The sequence below is a fragment of the Malaclemys terrapin genome, chromosome 2 (assembly GCF_027887155.1).
Source record: "Malaclemys terrapin pileata isolate rMalTer1 chromosome 2, rMalTer1.hap1, whole genome shotgun sequence".
NCBI classification, from domain to species: domain Eukaryota; kingdom Metazoa; phylum Chordata; order Testudines; family Emydidae; genus Malaclemys; species Malaclemys terrapin.
Window position 1 is genome coordinate 152,644,569 of NC_071506.1, and position 15,079 is coordinate 152,659,647.

A 15,079-nucleotide genomic window follows, 5' to 3' on the forward strand; every position below is an offset into this window, starting at 1 on the left:
TTCGCGGGGCCCCGCGTGGCATGGGGCCCAGGGTAGTTGCTCTGCTAGCTACCTCCTAATGCCAGCCTCGTTTTTACATGCAGACAAAAAGTTGTGGCACATGTGGGCCATGTAATTTTATAGCACGTTAGGGGGGCATTAGAAAGAAAAAGGTTGAGAACCCCTGGCCTAAAGAACTTTGCAGGCTTTGAAGTCAGGGCCAGCTCCAGGCACCAGCTTAGCAAGCAGGTGCTTGGGGCGGCCGAGGGGAAGGGGCGGCATGTTGGGCTCTTCGGCGGCAATACGGCAGAGGGTCCCTGTCCCTCTCGGAGAGACGGACCTGCTGCCAAATTGCTGCTGAAGAAGAAAGCAGCGCAGTGCAGCTGCTGCCGATCGCGATCGCGGCTTTTTTTTTTTCTTTTTTTTTCGTCGCTTGGGGCGGAAAAAACCCTGGAGCCGGCCCAGTTTGAAGTGATAGCGAGTGCACTACTGATTGGAGGAAGGGCTAACCTTCCAAGAGTCAAGAGTCAACTCTTCAATGGGAGCTAATGATGCCCAGTCCCCCATTGCAGGCCCTCAGCACCTTGAAGAGGCAGGCTCAGTGGGAACGGGTGTCATTTGCAATCACTGGGTAACAGAGATTTGACTTCACTCCTTTACTATGAAAAATCCATGTTCAATCATTACATCATTTTTGTACTGTCTGCCTTATTAACATAGAAATTCCAACCTTTCATTACTCAATGGAGGGGATTTATGAACAAAAACAAAGTGTAAGAGCAATTAGATCAGCAATTACAGCGTTATGTCAGAGGCCAAAGTATGGTAGCTGGATGCCTGTCATTTTGAGCAGAAAAAACAGAAAAGCCCTTAGAGGTAACTTCTGGGTGCTGTATGTTAACTGGGACTAAAGGTCTCTTTAAAAGAGTAAAGCTGGAAGCCTTTGTGAGGCACTCATGATTTCATGGATTTTCATCAGGGAATCAGAGGATTGATTATAATGATTTATAACTAAAAGTTCTGAAGTGGTATTTCTGTCAGCATTTTAGGGAGTCATGTGTGACTGGCATCATCCACCATTTATGTATCTCTCTTTTTCCCTCCAGTTTACCCAGCAAGCAGACTTTCTTAGAGCACTCTCCAAGTTCTGGCTGCCTGTGTTTCTACCAAAAACCAGACAGGATAGAGATCAGCCAACAAATATGATACACAACACATTGGACACAGGCTATCACACAGACAGCAACAACTTTTGTTCCAATGTAGGGGTGAATTTTAACTCAGAATTTAGAGATGAAAGGCTCTGTAGCTCATTAGCACTCCCCGAGCCATCCGGTTCACGTCTGATTGATTAGCTTGAAAAAAAAACAAAAAAAAACAAAAAAAACCCAGTAACAGTAATCTTAGAATGAAAAAAAAACCAACCTTTTTTCCACAGGCACAGTGCCCACAAAGCTTCCACCACAGGCATGCTTTGAAAGAGTGCCCAAGAAAAATAAAAATACTTTGCATCTCCAACAGCCCTGTTGTGTTTCAACCAGCAATTTGTTCTGCAAGGGCAACCACTCCAGTTTCAAACTGCTGCCATCATCTAGCTCATTATTTTTATTTAATAAAAGCCCACTTTAATCTGTTTCCATTACACATTACAGTCCATAAGAATACTGTGAAGTAGTAAGCAACTGATAAGGGAAGTTGGAAATTGCCATACGGGAACAGCACGGGTCCAGCAAACTCTCTCCGACAGTGGCCACTAAAGGTCTGGCAAATTGTTCAATGCTGCAAGGAGGGGAAGGGGGATTCTCTCACGACCCCTGTGAATGGGGATGTGCAATGAAAGGAACGACAGTAGATAGCAATGGGAAAAAATGGTATTTGACCCTCAAATTCGTTACACTTCTAGGGAATGCTCATCCCCAGTATTCCTAGATAAAAGCCCAAATCCAATGCCCCTGATAGTCTTTCCACTGATTTCAGTGAGCTTTGAATCAGGCCCAAATGCGCTATTTTGCTGAAATATAGAACAGCATTACCCTGTAAGATGGGAAACCGAGGCACAATTCCACTCAATTTAGCTTAATCAAATTTTCACCTTTATTTATATATTTTCAGACAGTATCATTGTCACTTATAGTTTCTAATAATATACCTATGAACCATAATAAGATAAATAAAGTAGGGGGCCCAAGTTACCAAGTTCCATAGTCCCAGGACACATCATCGTCGGCTACCCCTCGATATGAGGATGATATCTGCCAGAGAGAAAAGTCATTGATGAAACTTAAGATGGCTGAGGAGTCCAATTTGTGCTTTACAGGTTTCTCCACATATGTGACAAGTGGTTGCTTGGAGAGAGCACAACTGCTGGCCAGGATGCTGTACCCTTTCCCTGCTCCTCTGCCGTTTCTTAGCCTCTTGAGCAAGGTGATTTTCTTCAAAATGGGCTGAGGCTTGATGTATGATGCGACACCATTGCAGTCTATTGCCAGCCAGCTCTTCCCAATTCATGGGGATAGTGCCTCCCTGTGAGGTTATCTGATTAAAATATGACCATATAGATCATTATTGCAACCACTGTTCTATATTTGCAGCAAATAATGTACAAAGGGTGTTGAGTGATGTGTCTATGAAAAGGTTATGATTTGCTGGTTATGATTATGCTATCTGTATGCATGCATCATTTTTATATTTGAAGTTATAAGTATTGGCTCTATACAAATGTTTGCTCCTGGGGTAATGCCCACAAGGTAGCTAGCCAGCATATCTTGGAGGGACTGTTCAAATGAAGTGGCTCATCAAGAAACACTTGGTTGACAATGGACCATGGGAGACGCCCATCTACACTGACTGGACTGTCATGTAAACGTGCTGTCTGGAGTGTAGGTAATGGCTTCCTGCAAAGACTGAGGGAAATTTGGGCATGAACATGTGACGTGCCCATGTGACTCCAAACTCCATCTTGTTGTTGTAATTTTCCACAGTAAGAACAATAGAATGCCCTCCACATGGCAAAAGCTATTAAAAGGCCCTGGAAACACCTCCATTTTGTCTTCAATCCTGCTTCTTACCTCTGGAAGAACTTCGCTACAAACTGAAGCGCTGAACAAAGGACTGAATGACCCAATCAAGCTGTGGATGTACTCCAGAGACTTGACCTAAGCCAGCAGTTTATTCCATCACTGCTACAAGCCTGAACCAAGAACTTTGCCATTACTGTATGTAATTGATTCCTTTAACCAATTTTAACTCTCACCTTTCTTTCTTTCTTTTTATGAATAAACCTTTAGATTTTAGATACTAAAGGATTATCATAGGAGTAATTTTTGGATAAGAGCTAAGTTATATATTGTCCTGGGTGTGTGGCTGGGTACTTTGGGATCAGAAGAACCTATTATTTGATGAGACTGGTTGTAAAGAACCACTCATCTCTGAATCCAGTGTTTTTGGTGGTGATATAAGAACTGGAATGCCTGAGGAAACTGCCTTTATGTGTTCTTGTTAGCCAGTGTGGTGAAACAGAAGTTTACTTTTGTGGCTGCTTTGGTATATCTTATAAAAGAATAACCACCAGTTTTGGGTTGTATTTGCCCTATTTCTCAGCAGTTCATCCTGAATTTGGCATCCTCAGTTGTGACCCACTAAGGCAGAGTTACACTCCATAAGATAGACTTTCAGGGTGTCCTTGTAGCATTTCCTCTGTCCCCCGTGTGTCCTCTTACCATGACTAAATTGAGAAAAGACAACTTGCTTCAGAAGATGAGTATCAGCCACCTGCACACAATGGCCAACCCAGCGAAGCTGATGGTTCATAATCTTCACCTCAACACTAGTGATGTTAGCTGCAGAAAGAACGCTGGCATTCATGCAACAGTCTTCCCATCTGATACGGAGAATCATCCTAAGGCAGCGCTGTTGGTACCACTCCAGATGCTTAAGACGGCTTCAATATGTCACCCATGTCTCAAACCCATAAAGAAGAATGGGGATAATTACTCCATTGTACACCAGGATCTTCATTTCCATCCACAGATTTCTGCTGATAAAGACATGACAGAGCAACTTTCTGAAGGATACACTGGCCCAACTGATTCTATGTTCAATCTCCACATCAAGATTGGCTGTCTGGGAGAGGTGGCTACCAAGATAAGGGAAATGTCACCACCAATGACAAGTTGTGGGAGAAAAGAGACAACTTGTGCTGGCGGAGCATCTTGGTTTTCCCAATGTTGAGGGAAAGTCCCAGGCTATGATAGACTCCTGAGAAGAGATCTAGAGTGGGCACATAATGCTCATTTCAGTCTCTGGACCAGTGGTCTCCAATTTGGGCCATGGGTCACTTGTTTTTTATATATTAATTTGTCCTTCTGCGTCATCTATCAATCCACATACCCAGTTATATATTTACCCGAACTTTCATAACTTGTTTTTCATTCTCCATTCTATATTACAAAACATTAATATTACATCAGCACAACTCAGTTCTCCTTTCACCATTCAACATTCACTGTCATGAACTATTAACATTAAACCAATAAAATGTAGCCTTTATATTTATCATTAGCAATTTTCCACCTTTTAGTACCATAGTTCAACATATGTGTAGCATCCTAAATTATTCATTAACATAAACTTTATTTTTCTTGAGTGGAAGGTTATGGGGAATACCATGTCCTAATGTCAGCATATTTTTATCTGGGTTTTCAAGGGACTTTTGCTCAAAGCTTAGCATCAATATTTAGAAATCATTAGAAAGCTTTGTCATCAATTTTGCCTGTTGCATTTTGAAGTGCTGAGTCAGTTAGGACATAGGTGTTTTAGCAGTTCCCCCACTCAACACTCTTGGGAATAAAATATTTTCAAGGGTGTTGTCATCATTTTGCATGACAAAGTATGATGGCATATTCCAACGCCTGTTTTCTTTCTGTCTCTTGCCAATCCTTTAGTATACACCGTATTTTACATCATATTTATAAGCATTGCTATAACTATAAATACTTGTATCCATAACAATATCTTAAAACTGAATGTTACAATTGGAATCCACATGTTCCATAGAATCTCTCTGGATAGTAATTTCATGCTCTAATAAGAATATAACATCAGGGATCTATTATCGACCACCTGACCAGGACAGTGATAGTGATGATGAAATGCTAAGGGAAATTAGAGAGGCTATCAAAATTAAGAACTCAATAATAGTGGGGGATTTCAATTATCCCCATATTGACTGGGAACATGTCACCTCAGGACGAAATGCAGAGACAAAATTTCTTGATACTTTAAGTGACTGCTTCTTGGAGCAGCTGGTACGGGAACCCACAAGGGGTGAGGCAATTTAGTCCTGAGTGGAGCGCAGGAGCTGGTCCAACAGGTAACTATAACAGGACCGCTTGGAAATAGTGACCATAATATAATAACATTTAACATCCCTGTGGTGGGAAGAACATCTCAACAGCCCAAAACTGTGGCATTTAATTTCAAAAAGGGGAACTATGTAAAAATGTAATAAGAAAAGCCAAAGAGGAGTTTGAAGAATGGCTAGCCAAAAACTCAAAAGGTAATAACAAAATGTTTTTTAAGTACATCAGAAGCAGGAAGCCTGCTAAACAACCAGTGGGGCCCCTGGATGACTGAGATACAAAAGGAGCACTTAAAGACAATAAAGTTATTGCTGAGACACTGAATGGATTCTTTGCTTCAGTCTTCACGGCTGAGGATGTTAGGGAGATTCCCAAACCTGAGCCGGCTTTTGTAGATGACAAATCTGAGGAACTGTCACAGATTGAAGTGTCACTAGAGGAGGTTTTGGAATTAATTGATAAACTTAACATTAACAAGTCACCGGGACCAGATGGCATTCACCCAAGAGTTCTGAAAGAACTCAAATGTGAAGTTGCGAAACTATTAACTATGGTTTGTAACCTATCCTTTAAATCGGTTTCTGTACCCAATGACTGGAAGATAGCTAATGTAACGCCAATATTTAAAAAGGGCTCTAGAGGTGATTCCAGCAATTACAGACCGGTAAGTCTAATGTCAGTACCAGGCAAATTAGTTGAAACAATAGTAAAGAATAAAATTGTCAGACACATAGAAGAACATAAATTGTTGGGCAAAAGTCAACATGGTTTCTGTAAAGGGAAATCGTGTCTTACTAATTTATTAGAGTACTTTGAAGGGGTCAACAAACATGTGGACAAGGGGGATCCAATGGACATAGTATACTTAGATTTCCACAAAGCCTTTGACAAGGTCCCTCACCAAAGGCTCTTATGTAAATTAAGTTGTCATGGGATAAAAGGGAAGGTCCTTTCATGATTTGAGAACCGGTTAAAAGACAGGGAACAAAGGGTAGGAATAAATGGTAAATTCTCAGAATGGAGAGGGGTAACTAGTGGTGTTCCCCAAGGGTCAGTCCTTGGACCAATCCTATTCAACTTATTCATAAATGATCTGGAGAAAGGGGTAAAAAGTGAAGTGGCAAAGTTTGCAGATGATACTAAACTGCTCATGATAGTTAAGACCAAAGCAGACTGTGAAGAACTTCAAAAAGATCTCACAAAACTAAGTGATTGGGCAACAAAATGGCAAATGAAATTTAATGTGGACAAATGTAAAGTAATGCACATTGGAAAAAATAACCCCAACTATACATACAATATGATGGGGGCTAATTTAGCTACAACGAATCAGAAAAAAGATCTTGGAGTCATCGTGGATAGTTCTCTGAAGACGTCCAAGCAGTGTGCAGCAGCAGTCAAAAAAGCAAACAGGATGTTAGGAATCATTAAAAAGAGGATAGAGAATAAGAAAGAGAATATATTATTGCCCTTATATAAATCGATGGTATGCCCACATCTTGAATACTGCGTACAGATGTGGTCTCCTCATCTCAAAAAAGATATACTGGCATTAGAAAAGGTTCAGAGAAGGGCAACTAAAATGATTAGGTGTTTGGAACGTATCCCATATGAGAAGAGATTAAAGAGGCTAGGACATTTCAGCTTGGAAAAGAGGAGACAAGGGGGGATATGATAGAGGTATATAAAATTATGAGTGATGTGGAGAAAGTAGATAAGGAAAAGTTATTTACTTATTCCCATAATACAAGAACTAGGGGCCACCAAATGAAATTAATGGACAGCAGGTTTAAAACAAATACAAGGAAGTTCTTCTTCATACAGCGCACAGTCAACTTGTGGAACTCCTTGCCTGAGGAGGTTGTGAAGGCTAGGACTATAACAGCGTTTAAAAGAGAACTGGATAAATTTATGGAGGTTAAGTCCATTAATGGCTATTAGCCAGGAAGGGTAAGGAATGATGTCCCTAGCCTCTGTTTGTCAGAGGGCAGAGATGGATGGCAGGAGAGAGATCACTTGATCATTACCTATTAGGTTCACTCCCTCTGCGGCACCTGGTATTGGCCACTGTCGTTAGACAGGATACAGGGCTAGATGGACCTTTGGTCTGACCCAGTACGGCTGTTCTTATGTTCTTATGGTGTTACCCAACTGTATTTATTTGATCCCACCAGCTGACTGGTTTTATACTTGTTCCACTTGATTATTTACTATATTTGATTTTTTTCAGATATGAGCTAGGTGATTTGTATTTTATTTTAATAAAGACTTTAGGTGTAGGTTTCATTTAGTACTAGGCATGTTGTGAAGTTGGGAAGCAACTGCATAGCCTCAAAGCAAAAGCTTGGTCAACTTTTTATTACTACTGGTTCAACAAATTTGGGTATAGGTATTACTTTGATTGATCCAATTATGGTTTCAAATTTAAGGATAAAACACCAAGTGGACTAATTAACTGGGAACATTTTCCTCCCGCTCCATAATTGTATTTTAACTGTTATATGACCAAACAATATTCTGCATTTTCCACATATGTGGCTCATACGTGGCATCCATTCCCAGGCACTCAGCCATACTGGCAATCAAGATATGATCTTTTTTGGGGTCCATAGGGCATCACATTGGCAAATCCAACTTGCTCGCACTTCTGTGGAACAGTCCAGAAGTATCACAGCACCTTTGCAGGCTCAGTTTCACTTACTTTTACTTTCTAAAGAATTAAAGAGTTAATTTAAGTGTTGTTCTCACTGCGCCCCACTGGTTTCAGCCTCCTGGCCCCACTCCCCAATGAGCTCACCACTGCAAGCTGGTGCAACACCTGTGCTCTTTATTCCTGTGTCCAGTCCCCACCACCAAGCTCCAACAATGTACAGATTATTTACAGGCTTGGTCTAGCACAGGCCTCAGTGGCAACAGGGTAGCAGGCTCCTTCTGTGCCCCGCACCCCCGACTCACTTCCTCCCAAGCTTTTAGCCCCTGTTAACAAGGCTGGCAGATGTGGCTAGTTTCCAGGTGAGTCCCAGCTAGTGGTCCAGTCCCAACCCATTTCCCCTGAATGGGGCTGGAGTGGCAGGAGCTGATATGGGCTTCCCCAGCAGTGCCCTGCCACATACCTCTACCTCCCCATCTAAGTAACTGTGGGGGGCGGGGGGAGGGACAGGGCTTGGTTCTGCTCCTTCTCCCCCTACCCGGGAGGTGATTTTGGGGCAGCCTACTGCCCTCCGCTGGGAGGTCCCCTGGATCCTCCTCACAGGGTTTGTCTGTTGCCCACCCACAAAAGTCATGGGGGGTGGACCGACCCACAGCTCTACTTCTGTCCAGAGGTCCGCACACCAATCACAACCGGATGGTTGCCCTCCTGGCTGCTCCTCCTTCTTGCTTGTCAGGGGTGTCGGGTGGGCCTGGCCTCCCCACCGGCTGTCCTGGGCCTCTGGTGTAGGTACCAAGCCCAAGGGGGCCTGGCCCTCATTGCCTGGAGGATCCCCCTGCAGACATTCCCTGGGGCCTTCCCCCTTTAAACCTTGGACCTCCTCTCCTGGGATTTCCACAGCGGGGCACCCCTTCGGTCACTCGCTCTCCCCTTCTTTCCTGTCTTCTCTCTGGCTTTGTTGTCTAGTACCTGCTTTTGTCTTCTGGAGACCTGGGTCCTGCCCCGCCCCCTCACCGGGGCAGCTGGGCATAGGGTTTTCCCCCCCTTTCCTGGGGGCTCCTCCCTCCTCCCACCTGAGGGTCTCTTCCCATGGCTGTTTTCCCCCTTGGGATGGGGCCCCCAATCTGTCCCCAGCACAACAGAGTACAGCAGCGCATCTACTACCCCCATCCATTACCAGGCGAATCTGCCCCCCAACCTCCACGTGCACCTGCGCCACGGGACAGGGCCTCCAATCCCCGTGGATGCATTCTAGCATCATTTGTCTCCCGAGGATGAACCAGTGCGGTTTCACCAACCCACGCTGAATGAGGGAGCGGTCTGAGGCCGTATCGACCAAACCCCTCTGGGGCTTCCTCCCCACCCGTATGGGGATGGTTCCTAGCCCTTTCCCCTGTTTCTTCTCTCCCTCACCCGTCCAACCACAAAATTCGGCAGGCCTGCACTCCATCCCGGGATTTGTGTCCCTGCTGCCTGCATTGCCAGCAGATCAGTTGACCTGGGCGACTGGGGGCCCCCTGAGCTTCCTCCTTCTTTTTCTCCAGGCTTCTTCTGGGGGGAAGTTCTCAGGGCTTCTTCCCCCAGTCCAGGTTGCGGCCTGTCCGCACCTCCCTTCGGGGAAAGTCCTCCTCGGCATACTCCCCATCATTTTGATGGTGGCTGCCACAGTCGTCGGCTGGTGGCTCCGGACCCAGACCCATACCCATACCCACATGTTCTCCAGGATGCCCTGCACAAATTGCTCGAGAATCACCTGGTCCATTATTTCTCCCACCATCTGGGTGTTGGGCCGTAGCCACTGTGTAGCCCAGTCGGTCCATTTTTGGGCAGAAGCTCAGGGCCGCAAACCCCCCCATCCACCGGGCCACCCAAAAGTTTTACCTGTACTTCTCGGCCGACAGCCCCATCTGGTCCAGGACAGCCGCCTTCACTGTCTCATAATCTTTGGCCTGGTCGTTGCTTAAGGCCATATAGGTCGCCTCACCTCACCAGCCAGATAAGGAGCTATTCTAGGGCTCACGTCGCCTTATCCCAGCCCGCGCCCATGGCTACCCGTTTGAGAGTACAAAAGAAGGTGCCGGGGTCATTGGTGGGATCCATTTTACAGAGACCCAGCCCTGTTGTGCGGTTTCCAACATCGCTCGGGGGACTCACCACCCGGTGCAGGAGCCGCTGCTGTATATTGGCCCGCTCCCAGATAGAGTCCTGGAGGGTTTTTTGTTGTTCAGCCTGCCACACGAGTAAGGCCTGCCTCTGAGCCTGGTGGGACTGTTGGAAAGCCTGCAGGGTCTTCTGCAGCTCCTCCTGCTCCTTAGCCAGCCACTACACCGTGCCCTCCATTCTCTCAGGTTGCCACTCCCTGGTGGTGGCTTTCAAATCCTGGACAAGTCTCGATGTGTAACAGGGTGCTCACCGCACCTCGCTGGGTTCAGCCTCCTGGCCCCACTCCCCAATGAGTCAGGACCACATCAAGCTGGTGCAACACCCGTGCTCTTTATTCCTGTGTCTGGTCCCCACCACCAAGCTTCAACTATTTACAGATTATTTACAGGTTTGGCCTAGCACAGGCCTCAGTAGCAACCAGGTAGCAGGCTCCTTCTGTGCCCCCCCCCCCCCCCGACTCACTTCCTACCGAGCTTTTAGCCCCTGTTAACGAGGCTGGCAGGTGTCACCAGTTTCCAGGCCAGTCCTAGCTAGTTGCCACTCCAGCCCCAACCCATTTCCCCTGATTCGGGCTGTAGTGGCAGAGCTGATTAGGGCTTCCCCTGCAGCGCCCTGCCACATGTTGCATACAACTTAAAGAATGATACTTAAAACCACTACTCTGAAGTTTTAAAGCCACAGCTGGACCAGTAAAATTGTTCTCTGCTAGAAATAGTACTACAAGGGGCTGAATCATTTTGACTGCTCAGTTAAGAGTTTACTTTTATGTAGCATTCATCATTCAGACCATCACAAAATGACTTACACGGCCCCAGTCATAAGCTAAAGAGAAAAGGCAGTTTTTCAGTTGAGATATAATGCCCCAATGGTTGGAAGGGAGAGAGCTCCAGACAGACTGCACAGCACAAAGACAGGAAGCACACGATGACTCCTAGTGGTAAAGTATCAAGTGGCATCCTCTATTACATGAGTGGACTGTAGAACAGGTGCATTAGGGGCCAGAGGGGCATGATGGAGCAAGTCTACGGAGTAACTCAAAATTGCCAAAAACTTTCACCAACTTTTCCAGAGATGGATGTGAAACCAGGGAAGGCAAGAGAAACAGGACTTATAAAAGACTACTTGGAGTGAGAATGGAGTCTGATGAAACTGATCTAGACTCTCTGATGTTCAAAGGAACAAGAGAGACAAAGGACAAAGGAAACAAAATCTGTGGGGGAAAAAGGAATTAATTTACAATCCTCCCAGTTCATTTTATCTTTGAATGTAAGAGAGGTTTTCATCCGCAAAAAGCGGAGACTTAGTTGGAATAATGGCAGAAAGACAGACATTTTTCTTCAGACCAGTGGGTTAAAGCTAAATGGTTTTAAAAATAGATTCTCTTTGATTAATTTCAATTACACTAAAGATAACTGTACTCTCAGTTTTCTCTGCAATCATCAATGTCCTTGACTGAAGGAGAGTCTATATGTGATCAAGAGAACTGATTCCCAGTCCCCTGCTCTGAGTTCTCTTTCTGAACTGAATTGCTGTGTGACTTTGAGCAAATGTAACTAGATTTACCCATCATGGTGTAATAATCAGTATTTATTTTTACCTAGTCTTTCAGGGAAATTGTGAAGCATAGTTAATATTTGTACATTGTGTGGAGAACCTTAGATGAAAGATTCTATAAAAGTCCAAGTGTTATTAATGGGATACACTGGAACATAACAGACTAGCCGTTTACCTCTTTGGAAACTGAGTTAGTGGCTCATGAAGCTAAGGGCATGTCTACACTGGCAAAGTTACAGTGCTGGCAGTTACAGCGCCGCTCAGAGAGAGCCGAAGGAAAACCGCTGTTGTGCATTCACACTGACAGCTGCCTGAGCAACAGCGTGTTCACACTTGCGGCACTTGCAGCGCTATTTGGAGCGGTGCGCTCTGAGCAGCTATTCCACAGAGCACCTCTTTCTTTTTTGCTGCTCAGACTTGTGGGAAGACGGAGGGGGTCGCGGGGCATCCTGGGTCCAGTTCCAATGCCCCGTGATGCATTGCTTCACATCCCAGCAATCCCTGTGCTTCCGTCCGCATTTGGCACCATCTGTACTGCACACCTTGCCTCTTTCAGGCTGCAGAAATGGATCCCGAACTGTTGACCAGTATGCTGCTCACTTTGACTAACATGTCACAAGTGGCAGTGGAATTATTCCTTAAACTACAAAGGCAAGAGGAGTGAAAGCTGCTTTACTGCGCAGAAACTTGCCGGAATAGACGGGGCCTGAGAGACTATCAACATTCCTTCACTTTTTTTCGCTTCCTCAGCTCATTTAGCATTGGACTCCTCTCTACCCATGTCTATGTGACTTCACTGGACACTGGATTAGAGACTTAGAACATAGAAGACAGTTCCTGCCTTTAGAGTTTGATATGCTTGCATAGTGCCTAGCACATCTGGGACACTACGGTAATATAAATATTTAATTATTAATCAAGCCTATTATTTATTTAACAACAACCCCAACACCATGAACCACCTCCACTCATCACAATAATAATATAGATATATCCAGAACAAAGTAAAAGAAATAATGGCAAGACACTGTAAATCTGGAAACAAAATTTGTAGACTCCTGCTTTAAATGTGAGGTGACCTCAGCAATTTCAGCCAGGCCCTTACCTCTAAATTATTTCCTTACTTTTGTGGGTTTATATCAAGTTAAACCATTAAAGTTCTGTAGGTTTGATTAATTTACAGCTTGACTCACTATGCTAATATTTTCATTCCCTGCTTTGCTGCCATTAGTTTTTCCTCTTGTTCCTTCTGTTAGGAATGAATCCTTTTCACAGCAACATCACAGCTACCTGGAGTCCGGTGTCCAGGCGTGCTTGGAACAATTTGTATAGTGGAGGTGCTAAGAGCCATTAAACCAAACTGTAAGCCCTGTCATGTCCCCTGTGGACACTGCTATAGCACAGTGAAAGTCTCAGAGTGCAGCTTGGCTTACTCCAGGATTTTTACTCTGCTGTAGGTTCACACCTTGGCTTGCTGCACAGTAACGTGCCATGTAGACAAGCTCTAATAAGGGTAAGTGAAAAGCACAGGAAAATACCAGTCAGTGAACGAGGAGACAATTGGAACCATGTTCTCCTGTCTCAAACTAAGTGCACATTCCCCTAAGACATAGGGCATTTTGAAGGGAAAGTCTCTCCCTTGAAATGCAGGCAGACTTGGCAGTCATGGTAAATGTGTCGCACAAAATGCAGGTCTGGCACAAACTTTTTTTTCTTGAGTAAATAACAAGAGGTTGCCAGTGAGAGTTCATCAGTATCTCATAAATCTTGATGCAGGCTCTTCTCTTTGATCCCATGAAATTACAAACTAATTAAATGAGTGCAGTCTGAAATAGGTTAATGTAATAGCTCTAATTCATCCAGTAAATCTAATTCTTCCCATAAATCACCTTTAATACTTGTTTCAACAATAATTTGAAGCCCCTGAATTATTTAGAGCCTGGCATAGGGGATGAAGGTAAACATATCTTGGATAGTTATAATCTATTTTATTTCCCTAATTGCAGATTTAGGGTCTGATTCAAAGCCCTTGGATAATGCCCATCACTAGTGCCTTGGCCAAATAGAAGAGGAGACTGAAGCTTCAGAAAGAAACAGTCCTAAGATTTCTTGCTCTGAACAGTATAAATTGAGGTTGTTTTTGATTGTAAATGTCATGACAACCACCCGACTGTGTGAAGTTCATTTTATATATTTATATATTCTTTTATAAATTAATTAAACTGGTTGATGTAATATTTGTTTTCACCCTTTCCATGGTCAAATCAATTTGCATAAATAAAACAGAACAATTAATTGCAAACACTGCCAAATTACATATAAATGCAATAATGTTACAAAATAATTTAGTGAGTAACTGCTATTTTTTTCCAAATATGAAATTTAAAATAAAGAGAATATTAATACAGGAGCCTTGATCTTATTGCTCTAGACTAGAAGACAGAATCCTCCTCAATCTAATGTTCTTAACAGAGGTCCAGATTCAGTCCCCATGCTGAGTAGAACTTTGCTTTGTGGGATGCCCCACTGACATAACTGTGGTGTCTTGCAGAGTAAAACACTATACAATTTGAGTAAGAGTGACATTTTGCCCTCATTTAGTTATAAGAACATAAGAACAGCCATAATGGTCAGACCAAAGGTCCATCTAGCCTAGTATCTGGTCTTCCAACAGTGGCCAATGCCAATGCCAGAAGGAAAGAACAGAACAGGTAATCAAGTGATCCATCTCCTGTTGCCCATTCCCAGCTTCTGGCAAACAGAGGCTAGGGACACCATCCCGGCCCATCCTGGCTAATAGCCATTGATGGACTGATTATCTTCCATGAACTTACCTAGTTTTTTTTTAATGCTGTTATAGTCTTGGCCGTCACAACATCCTCCGGCAAGGAATTCCACATGTTGACTGTGCGTTGTGTGAAGAAACACTTCCTATTGTTTGTTTTAAACCTGCGGCCTATTAATTTCATTTGATGACTCCTAGTTCTTGTGTTATGAGGAGTTAATAAAACTTCCTTATTTACTTTCTCCACACCAGTCATGATTGTATAGACCTCTATCATATCTCCCCTTAGTCATCTCTTTTCCAACCTGAAAATTCCCAGCCTTATTAATCTCTCCTCATATGGAAGCCGTTCTGTCCTCCTAATCATTTTCGTTGACCATTTCTGAACCTTTTCCAATTCCAATATATCTTTTTTGAGATGGGGCAATCACATCTGCATGCAGTATTCAAGATGTGGGCATACCATGGACTTATATAGAAGCAATATGATATTTTCTGTCTTATTATCTAGCCCCTTCTTAATGATTTCCCACACTCTGTTTGCTTTTTTGACTGCCACTGCACATTGAGTGGATATTGTCCGAGAAC

At 43.9% G+C, this 15,079-nt stretch overlaps 1 protein-coding gene across 4 annotated transcripts in view; it reads right to left on the reverse strand.

The window, feature by feature from the left end:
* FBXL7 (F-box and leucine rich repeat protein 7) overlaps positions 1-15,079 on the reverse strand; it is a 354,355-nt gene that overhangs the window by 94,396 nt on the left and 244,880 nt on the right. The window contains exon 1 of one of the 4 annotated variants that reach the window (XM_054020817.1): positions 3,799-3,825. The exons of the other annotated variants lie outside the window; for them this stretch is intronic. The gene's annotated coding sequence lies outside the window, so the exon portion shown is untranslated. Of the gene's footprint in view, positions 1-3,798; positions 3,826-15,079 lie in introns of those variants that run through there. 4 annotated transcript variants of the gene reach the window in all.